The 9534-nt window shown below is 42.9% G+C and overlaps 1 pseudogene; it reads right to left on the reverse strand.

Annotated features, from left to right (window-relative positions):
• Nucleotides 1–3777: 3777 nt before the first annotated feature.
• LOC130018084 (elongation factor 1-beta-like) lies at nt 3778–4463 on the reverse strand (annotated as a pseudogene).
• Between the last annotated feature and the right edge of the window lie 5071 nt (nt 4464–9534).

Consider the following 9534-nt stretch of genomic DNA (forward strand, 5'->3'; position numbering starts at 1 on the left):
ATCGAACTTGGGTTGGCAGTGTGCAAGGCAAACACCCTACCTGCGGTGTTATTGCTCCAGCCCTGATACTCATTTTATTTTATCTCGACTTCCCTAGAGAAAAGTAAATTTAAAGAATATACTGATGTGCATACACACTTTCTAGAAAATCATTGAAGACATTTTCACCGCTCATCATTTTTAAATTGGAGTATGATAATTTGAATCTTTTGACTCTGCATCTTATAGACTTTGCTCTTTTTTGCTGTCTTGCCATGAATATACTATTAAAATTCAAGTTATTAGACTGGATGATAATAGTACAGCGAGTGGGTAGGGCGTTTGATTTATACACAGAACCAGAGTTTGATCTCTTGCATACCATGTGGTCCTCCAAGCACCACCACCCCAACTTCAAGTTAATTTTTGGGGTGTGGGAGGTCACACCCGTTGGTGCTTTGGCTTACTCCTGGTTCTGCATTTGATGCAGTGTATTTAGAAAATAAGTACGTTGGGGGAGAGCTTTTTATTTTTTCATTTCCTTTTTGTGGCTCCCTTCCATTTTTTTTTAATCTCCAGACAAAAAGGGGAAAAAAGAAAATGAAGACAGAAAAGTGGGAGGTACAGCCAGAACCAGAGGTCTCCTGTTCATCACCCAGAAGCAAGATGCTAAAGGAAAACGATTCCCCCGAATGTAAAAAGTTCATCAGCAAGAACTCTGAAAAGGTTCTGAAGTCAGAGTCCGGAGAGGGGATGAAGCAGTACCACAGCTCCCCTGAGGTCAGGACTGTTGGAGTACACGGAGCTTAGGTTTACCAGATTGTACCCATCACAGTGCTCCCGAGTCACTCCCATTACTTTGTCTGTCTGTAACCTCTTCTATGCTCTCTTCCCCAACCAATTTGTAAGGTCTCATCCTGCTTAGACACTGAAGCTGTACTGTAAGTTAATATTGTCTTTCTCCTCTCCTTATGTCTTTTGAGCAGTTAACCTTAATGCAATGTCCTTTTGTATAGATACAGGAAGACAATTAATTACTATGCTCCGTAACTTAGGAATTGATTGGCTTTGAATGTTATTCACTCCTGGGTATCTGCCTTCTCAACTTAAGCCTCAGTTGCCCTACTTCCTAGCACCCCAAGGGCAGGGTCCCGACGTGGGACTGGATGGAACCAGGGCAAGCCAGTAAGTTATGTGCTACCCTGGCATCGTGATGGGCCAGGCCAAGGTGCCACGATTCTTAACTATAAGTTAAGAGTTTGATCATAGGCAAATGATGTCATGATCCAAAAGTAACGACGAGACTAGGGCCCTGCTGCTAGGAATAGGAAAGATATCTGGCCTGAGCACTGCAGTCTGAGATCGAGATGGTCTTAGGAGAGCAATTCTATAAGCTCAAAGTATTTCTTACTGTGTCCATACAAAATGATTAATATTATGTATGCTTATATATTGGTTGGACAAGGAGAGGAGAAACACGTCCTAGAAGCAGTTTCCTGTGTGTCCTGACTAGCTTGGATGAGACTGCTTTTTTGGAGATGTAGATTCCAAGCTCTAGCAGACTGGTCTTTGTTGTGCTAATCTAAGTGCTTGTAGCTTGTGAAAAGGTGAGGCCAGGATTACTGGCCTGGGGGTGTAAGGAAACAATGTATGTTTGCTGCCTCAGTGTTCTTTCTGTAACTCCTTTTGATGACATCATTATATTGCGCCCTTCAGAGGTACTATGATCTATATAAGGGAGATTTCAGGGCTCTCTGGGGGACACGTGCATCAGAGAACCTGGGAAGATGGGGCTGAGGACAGAAGCGGAGAGAACAAAGGCGCACGTGCTCGAGGATTCCTGAGGCCTCCATGACATACATCTCTTCCATGTAATAAACGGCTACTAAGACCAACTAGCTTGGCCTCGTTCCTTCCTTCACCTGACCATCGCCATCGACCTCCCTGGAGTGGGGAAGCGGCCAGACCGCCGGCCGTTTTATTTTTTGTGTGTTTACACAAGGACAGACTCCCACTCCAGAGCAGAGGCCATAGACAGGGAGCCAAAGAAGGAGAAGCCCAAACAGGAACACAGGTCTTTAAGTAGGAGGGAGGAAAGGGAAGAAAAGAACAGGGATAGGAACAGAAATCAAAGATCAGATATGCAAGTTCGCTGGCAGGCACAAGGAGCGTTCTGAATGGCATGGTCGAAGGAGTAGGAGTAGGAGCAGTGATAAATCCCACAGGTATCAAAGATCCTGGCACTCCCGGGATTGGCGATCCCCCACTTCCAGAGACTACAGGCATCACTGAGACTGCAGCCAATTGAGTTGCTTCGTAGAATAGGACATGGAATGGTGTGTTCTTGTGTGCGTGTGTGTGTGTGTGTGTGTGTGTGTGTGTGTGTGTTGGGTCCCACTAGGAGCTACTCATGACTTACTCCTAGCTCTGTGCTCAGGGGTGAATCCTGGCAGGGCTCAGGACCATATGAGGTTCTGGGGACTCAACTTAGGGCAGCTGCATGGAAGAGGATCACCCTGTCCACCGAACTGTCTCTCTGGCCCCAGATTTGAACTGTTCTAAGAAGCAGTTTTTAGAAAGCAAAACCAATTATTTCTCTCTTTTGATATGTAAAATCTTTTGAAGCTCAATTATTTTATTCGCTTGTGTATCAATCCTTGAGAGAGATATACTTCCTAAAGTCTGATATCCTTACTTTTTTTGGGCGGGGAAGGCAGGTAACACCTGGCGATGCTTAGTGATTCCTTCTGGCTCTGCACTCAGATATTACTCTTGGCAGTGCTTGGGAGACCATATTGGATGCCATGGGGACTGAACGCAGGTTAGCTATGTGCAGTTCCTATGCCTGACCTGCTTTTTTATCTCTCCATTTCCTGATATTCTTAATTTTTTATGCACAGTTTGTTGTCCTTGGGAATATATTTGCCATTAATCAGATTACATGTGCTAAAAATGGTTCATATATAGATCCAAGAACCTATACCCCCCCAAGTAGGGTGAAAAATATTTAAGAAATGGGAAAATAGGTGTTCTTGATTTTTCATCTGTGTTTGATGACTTTCCATCTGGCAGATAAAACCATAGAGATGTGTGACTTAATTCGGGTTAAGTAGCATGACATAGATACAATAATGAAGCTGTTAGTCTCTTCTGTGCATATTGAGATGTGCCTTTTCCTGAATCATTTTGTTGTTGATATATTCCCACATATTTTCCTTGCAGTTTATTTTTATTGAGAAATTGACACAACAAAATTCACCTCGTACAAAAATGTAGTTTTTCAAAATTGCCTTAAAATTGGTTTGAAATACTGTGAAGGTTCTCCTGTTAGCTTCAGACCTTTGTATGTATATAATTGTCACAACATCCACCACCAAGTTTTGGGTGCTATCCCACCACCAAAAAGACCCCAGCTGGTTCCTTCCACTACCTACTCCTTCTCTCAGAGAGTCACCATTGTATTCCTTCAGTCTAGCAAGTTTGTTATTTTCTTTCCTTTTTACTTTTTTGGTGAAGCAAGAGAGTTTTATTATTTTTTAAAACTTAAAATAATTGTTTTTTTTTTTTTTTTTGGTAAGACCCGGTGAAGCTCAAGGGTTGCTGCTAGCTCTACCCTCAGTAATTATTCCTTGCTGTACTCGGGAACCACATGGGATTCTGGGGGTAGAATGCAGGTTGGTCCTGTGCAAGGCAAATGCTTCACTCACCGTTCTGCTGTCCCGGCCCTGAAGCAATTTAATTTTGTTGTTTTTGTTGTTCCTGCAAGCCTTTATTGAAGAGCCGTGATCCATAATGGATTTAGATCTCATTGAAAGCAGCCACATCCATGGACTGCACCTAGTACTCAAAAGCAGTGATCTGCTCCTCCAGCATATCTGTTCCAACTTTATCATCTTCAACCACACACTGTATTTGAAGTTTGCTAATTACGTATCCTACTGGTACTAGTTTGGTAGAGCCCCAAACCAAGCCATCTGCTTGAATGCTTCTGATGCACTCCTCTAATTTTGCCATCTCCGTTTCATCTTCCCAAGGCTTCACATCTAGTAAGATGGAAGACTTGGCAACAAGTTCAGTTTTTTTGGCTTTCTTTGATTCATACTGTGCAAGGCGTTCTTCTCTTAGATTCTTTGCTTCTTCGCTCCCCTCATCCTCATCAGATCCAAAGAGATTAATGTCGTCATCATCTTTACTGTCCCCAGCTCCACTTCCCGTGGTGTCTTCCACATTAGCAGGGCCACATTTGCCCAGAGCTTTCTTCACCCCTAGCAGACTGGCCTTCTCCTTCTCGAAGGACTTGATGTGGTTGTACCAGCGAAGGGCATGATACAAGGGGGTGGGCCTGTGACCTCCTCAAACACCGCCACGTTGGCCTGTGACGACACGTACCCCTCGATGTAGCTTTTGTCCGCCAGGTAATCTTTGAGCACCTGGAGGCCTGCGGGAGTCTTCTGAACTCCAAATCCCATGGCGCTTGGCTGCTGCTGCTGGGGCGAGTCTGCCGAGGGAAAGGGTGACGCGGAGCGAGGAGGCAAGAAACGCTCGCCTCTAAGAGGCAGGAAAAAAAGGGCAAAGGAATTTAGTTCTAATTAAAACTTGAAAATCTGTGAGGACAGAGAAAGGAAGAAATGTGTGTTCGGGAGAAAACACAGGATTCTCCAGAGTAGAAAAAGGCAAGTAAAGAACACAGAAGCAAGTGGTATGCATGTTTAAGTGAGTACACGGGCTTAAAGAGCAAGCCAATTTTGTTATTTCTTCGGGGTGTACTTTCTTTAGTAATGCATACTCCAAATGAGTAAATAGTGATGATTGTCTTTAACTTCCAGACTTGGTCTATTCCATTTTGTCCAGAATGACATTTTATCTTTTAAAATGACAGAATAGTATTCCAGTGTCAGTATGCTCTTGCTTCTTTGGCTAGTCATATGTGGATGGGCATTTAGGTGAATTCCTATCTTTTCCCTATTTTGAATATGATATAATCAAAAAGGGGTGTAAATGTCTCTAGATAAGTGTTTTTTACGTCAGATGACTGCCCAGGAGTTTTTTTTTTCCAGAAGTGATTTTGTTGTGTCAAAGAATTTCTTTTCTTGTTTTGTATTTTAGGCCATATCTAGCTCTGTTCAGGGCTTACTTTTGGCTTTCTACTCAGGAATCACTCCTGGCAGGTTTGGGGTAACATATGCTTTTCAGGGGACCAAACCCGGTTCGGCTGCGTGCAAGGCACAGCAGCTACTTGAATACTCTTTCCAATCATTGAGTGTTAACCATTATTTTGCGTCACACCTGCGGATCAAAGGGGTTACTCCTGGATTTGCACTAGGGAATTCCACCTGGCGGTGCACAGGGGATTATATGGGATGCTGGGAATCTTACCCGGGTTGACTGATTGCAAGGAGAATGCCCTCCCCGCTGTGCTATAATGCTCCAGCACCGAGAATTAACCATTTTATTGGTAACATTAGTGGCATTTGGTCAATTCATAGTGTTGTGAAAGCACCACTTCTGTCTAGTTCAAAGTATTTTAATCTGCCCTTAATAAAACCCTGTACCCATTAAGCTATGTCTCCTCATGCCTTCCTTGCTCTTCCAAATTCACCCATCTGTTTTCCATTTCTATGAGTTTGTCCATTCTAAGTGACATCCTATAACCATTAACCTTTTGTGTCATTTTTTATTTCAGTTAGGATAATGTTTTTGAGGTATATGGTATGAAAGAAGGATGTGGTGTCATTTTGGGTTAAGTGGAGCATAGTTATCTTAGCGGCATTTGCTGAGGAGCCTTTCTTTGGCCTAACTTCATGAATTCCTCTCCTTTGTAATAGACTCAGACAGAGCCTCTGACTCTGAGGGTTGATATCTGGGCTCTGAATTCAGAATTCCATGGGTCTGAAAGTTCCATCATTTATTTAAGTTTGGAATTGTATTTAAACACTGATTTATAACGTAGCCCGTCCCAACACTGAGAAAGCCTGTTGATTTTGGTCACAAAGACCTGCACACCTGAACTTTCAGCAGGTTTATTTCTGGGTAAGTCTCGGTTCTGAGATAGTGGAGTCTGACCAGATGCATGACTGCGACTTTGCAGTTGGGGAGTGAGCAGCAGCCAGGGCTCAGTTTGGGCGGGCCCTGGGCTGGCCCCTGAGGCCTCAGCTATGCATGGATGATAGAAGGAGTTTGGGCAGCTGCTTGGTCTCTTTCAAGATTTTGAGTCTCTGGAGCAAGAACAATAGATGAGCCTACATGGTACGGTGCGTGGTTCCTGGGTGTGACTGCCAGAGCTTCCAGAAGTACAGGGAGGTAAGGGAGGTAGCCCATTCCGAGTCAAGATTTCAGTCACAAAAACTTGCATACTTGAATTTTCAGCAAGTTGGTTTCTGACTAAGTCTCAATCCTGAAACAGTGGGGTCCACCCAGAGAGAAAGCAGTGTGGGAGTAAGAACCTTCTGGGACTCTGTTTGGGCCTTTCCTGGCCTGGCTTGCCGACCTTGGAGAAAGTTCTCTTGCATTCATAGGGTTTCTCTCCTTTGTGAATCTTCTCAAGTTCAGTGAGGTTTGATTTCATGAATCAGCTTTTCCTACATTTCATACTCTAAGGGTTTGTTCTCTTTGTGCAATATGTTGTGTATAGGGAGACCTGATTTGTTGTAAAAAGGTTTTATCCATTCTTGATATTCATAGGCTTTCTCCCCTGCATGAATTATGTCGAGTGAGGAACAATTTTATCGAAAAATTTTCTTACTTTCTTTACAATTCATAGGGTTTCTCACGTGTGTGAATTCCATATTGTTTAATGAGATATGATTATAATGAGAAAGTTTTCCCATTTCCTTTCCATTCACAGGTTTTCTCTGTGAATTTCGTTCCTATTCAGTTAGGTATGATTTGAAAGGAAAGTTTTCCTACATTCATAGGGTCTCCTGTGTAAATCCTCTCATGGTTAGTGAGGTTTGATTTCAATGAGAATTTTTTCCTACATTTACAGGGTTTCTCTCGTGTGAATCCTGTTATGTTCAATCAGTAATAACTTAATGGAGACAGATTTCTTCCTGCATTCACTGCATTCGTAGGGTTTATCTCATGTGAATTCCTTATGTTCAATCAGACATCACTTCTACGAGAAAGATCTTCTACATTCAATACATGAACAAGGTGTCTCTCTTGTTTGAGTCCTCTCATGTTGAATGAGAGATGATTTCACTATGAATGTTTTCCTACATTGTTTATGTACATAGGGTTTCTCTCCTGTGTGCGTTCTTTCATGTTGAATTAGGTCTGGCTTCCTTGAGAAATTTTTTCTACATTGTTTTTATTTGTAGTGTTTCTTTCCAGAGAGTCTCTGTTTTGAGTTATCTATCATCCATGGCTCTACTCCTTATTTCATTTTTACTTTTTCATGGCTCTACTCTTTGCTTCAACTTGTTGATTGCTTCAGGTGTGATGACAGAAAGTCCCAATGACTCCAGGTCCTGTAGTTTTCCAGCATCACGTCACCGAACAGGGTCCTCTGCTCATCAGCCAGGCAGGAACTGCCAGTCTTTGCACGTAACGTTCACAGGCTCCTCCACAAAGAGCACCGTCCCCAAAGGTGTTTTCATAGGTATCTCTTAGAAATTCCGTGAGCTCTTGAAGTAAAGTTGAGGAAGATTGGGAAAACTGGCATGGCTGGCTCCTGTATCTTAAGTCTTATGTTTATGGTTTGGACAGAAGTCTGCATAATTTCATGAGCATGCCAAGTTAGAATCTTTCCATCCTGTACCTGCTGTCTGTGCTCTTCTGCTGCTTTACAACCTGTGTTTGATACTAAGATCCTCCTTCACGTCACAATGAATTTAAGTGAAGCAGCAATTTTGGCCCAGGATGATCCTGGAAGCAGCAAGTTCTGGTGGATAGCGTCATTTGGAATTTTGAAGGGCTCTGCAGGAAATCTTTTGAATGCTTTGGACAGACTAGAAGAATTGTGCCACTCCTTGAACACCAGGGTTTTCTTCCCTAGTGATCCTGATAGGGAAAATGTATCCCTTGAGCTCTGCCCCTCATTTTTGTTTCATTTTAAATCTTAATGATTTTACCCGAGATCTCGTGCTGGGGGTTAGGTCAATTGTCAAAACTCTTGGAAAAACACCACTTTTGACTACATTGGTTGAGGTCACTGCAGTATATCTGGACTTAGTGGTGCCCTGTTCCAGAAAGCAGCTGCAATCTGTAAACAGTGAGATCCGAATTTCAAAAGGAGTGTTAGAGAGATCAGGTCTTTTGGTGTATGTATATTCCTAGGTTTGTAGATAAGACTTCTTTAGAGGAGGACCGTGGCCTAGGCAATAAAGTAGCAGAGTTCAGGGTATTACATGAATTTAAGGTGAAAACTGGATATTCTGAAAGAGGACATAACATTGAAGAAGCAACAATCTATCATGCAAAAAATGTGTGTCTTGGTTTTAAAGAGTAGTGTTAATTGATGAGAGATGTGGATTATTCATGCCTGTCCCCAACCTCAGTTATTCGCCTATGTAAAAAAGCTGTGGCAGCTACTGCTCTTAAAGCACTTGGCCATTCTGCTGCACCTGGCTCTAGATTCTTGCTTGAATATCCCGTTGGTCTTTTTCTGGGACCTAATGACTGGGTTAAATCTCCAGATGCTATGCCTAACTTTTGGAGCCAAACATTAAAGCGCTTGTGCAGCTGTGGCAAAGGTAAAGCTGGGGCTCACGTTTAAGCCCACATTGGGGCCAGAAAGGCAGTTCTCCGTTCTGATCTACAAAAGAAGAGGAATGTCCTTGGCATCCCTCAGACTTTCACGTAGGGCTTTATTGCACTGTAGAATCAATGGTTCAGTCCACACTGTGAGGCTTGAAGGTGCTTCTAGGTTGTAGGCATCGAAGCGTCAATATAGCATGGAAAGTCTGGTTCTAAGGTTCTCGTCAAGGGGACCCGAACAACTCCCAGGTGTTTCACCTGTTACTGGTTGAGCTAGGCCTTGTTTCTTAGGATTTCATATCCCCAAAGCTAAAAAATTAGAGGAGTTTGCACAGTTTTTGTTATCCTTATTGTGTAGGGGAACAGATGAACAGATTATGCACACACTGAACAGGTTTTACCTTTGTAAGAGTACATCCTCTGGATCATGACCCAGAGCACGTGCACATAGAAGAGCATGGTTCCAAAAACCCTGAGGAAATAGACCTAAAAAAATGAGGTTGTTTCCCCACATCCCACTTTAAAGGTAATACGTGTTGCGAGTCTTCTATTCTCTGAATGCGCAAAGAAGGATTTTTTTGATCTACTTCTGTCAACCAGAATGTGGACGGAGAAATGTTTCCCAATATACAGTAGGGATTTGGGAGTGTAGGGTAAGTTGGAATAAGAGGTTCCTAGGGTGCTCTTAAGTTACTTTTGTACCATCCTTCGTTGCGCATCAGATTTGCTTTCTGCCACGTTTGGAGAAGTACATAGGGGCTCAGGTGTTTTAAAAGACCAACCAGCAGCTCAGATTTTGTCTCTAATTGTTTACAATCCTGCCCTCACTTGCAGTTTTAGGAAATAGTGGTGTCAGTC

This window comes from Sorex fumeus, unplaced genomic scaffold, assembly GCF_029834395.1.
Source record: "Sorex fumeus unplaced genomic scaffold, SorFum_2.1 ptg000236l, whole genome shotgun sequence".
NCBI classification, from domain to species: Eukaryota; Metazoa; Chordata; class Mammalia; order Eulipotyphla; family Soricidae; genus Sorex; species Sorex fumeus.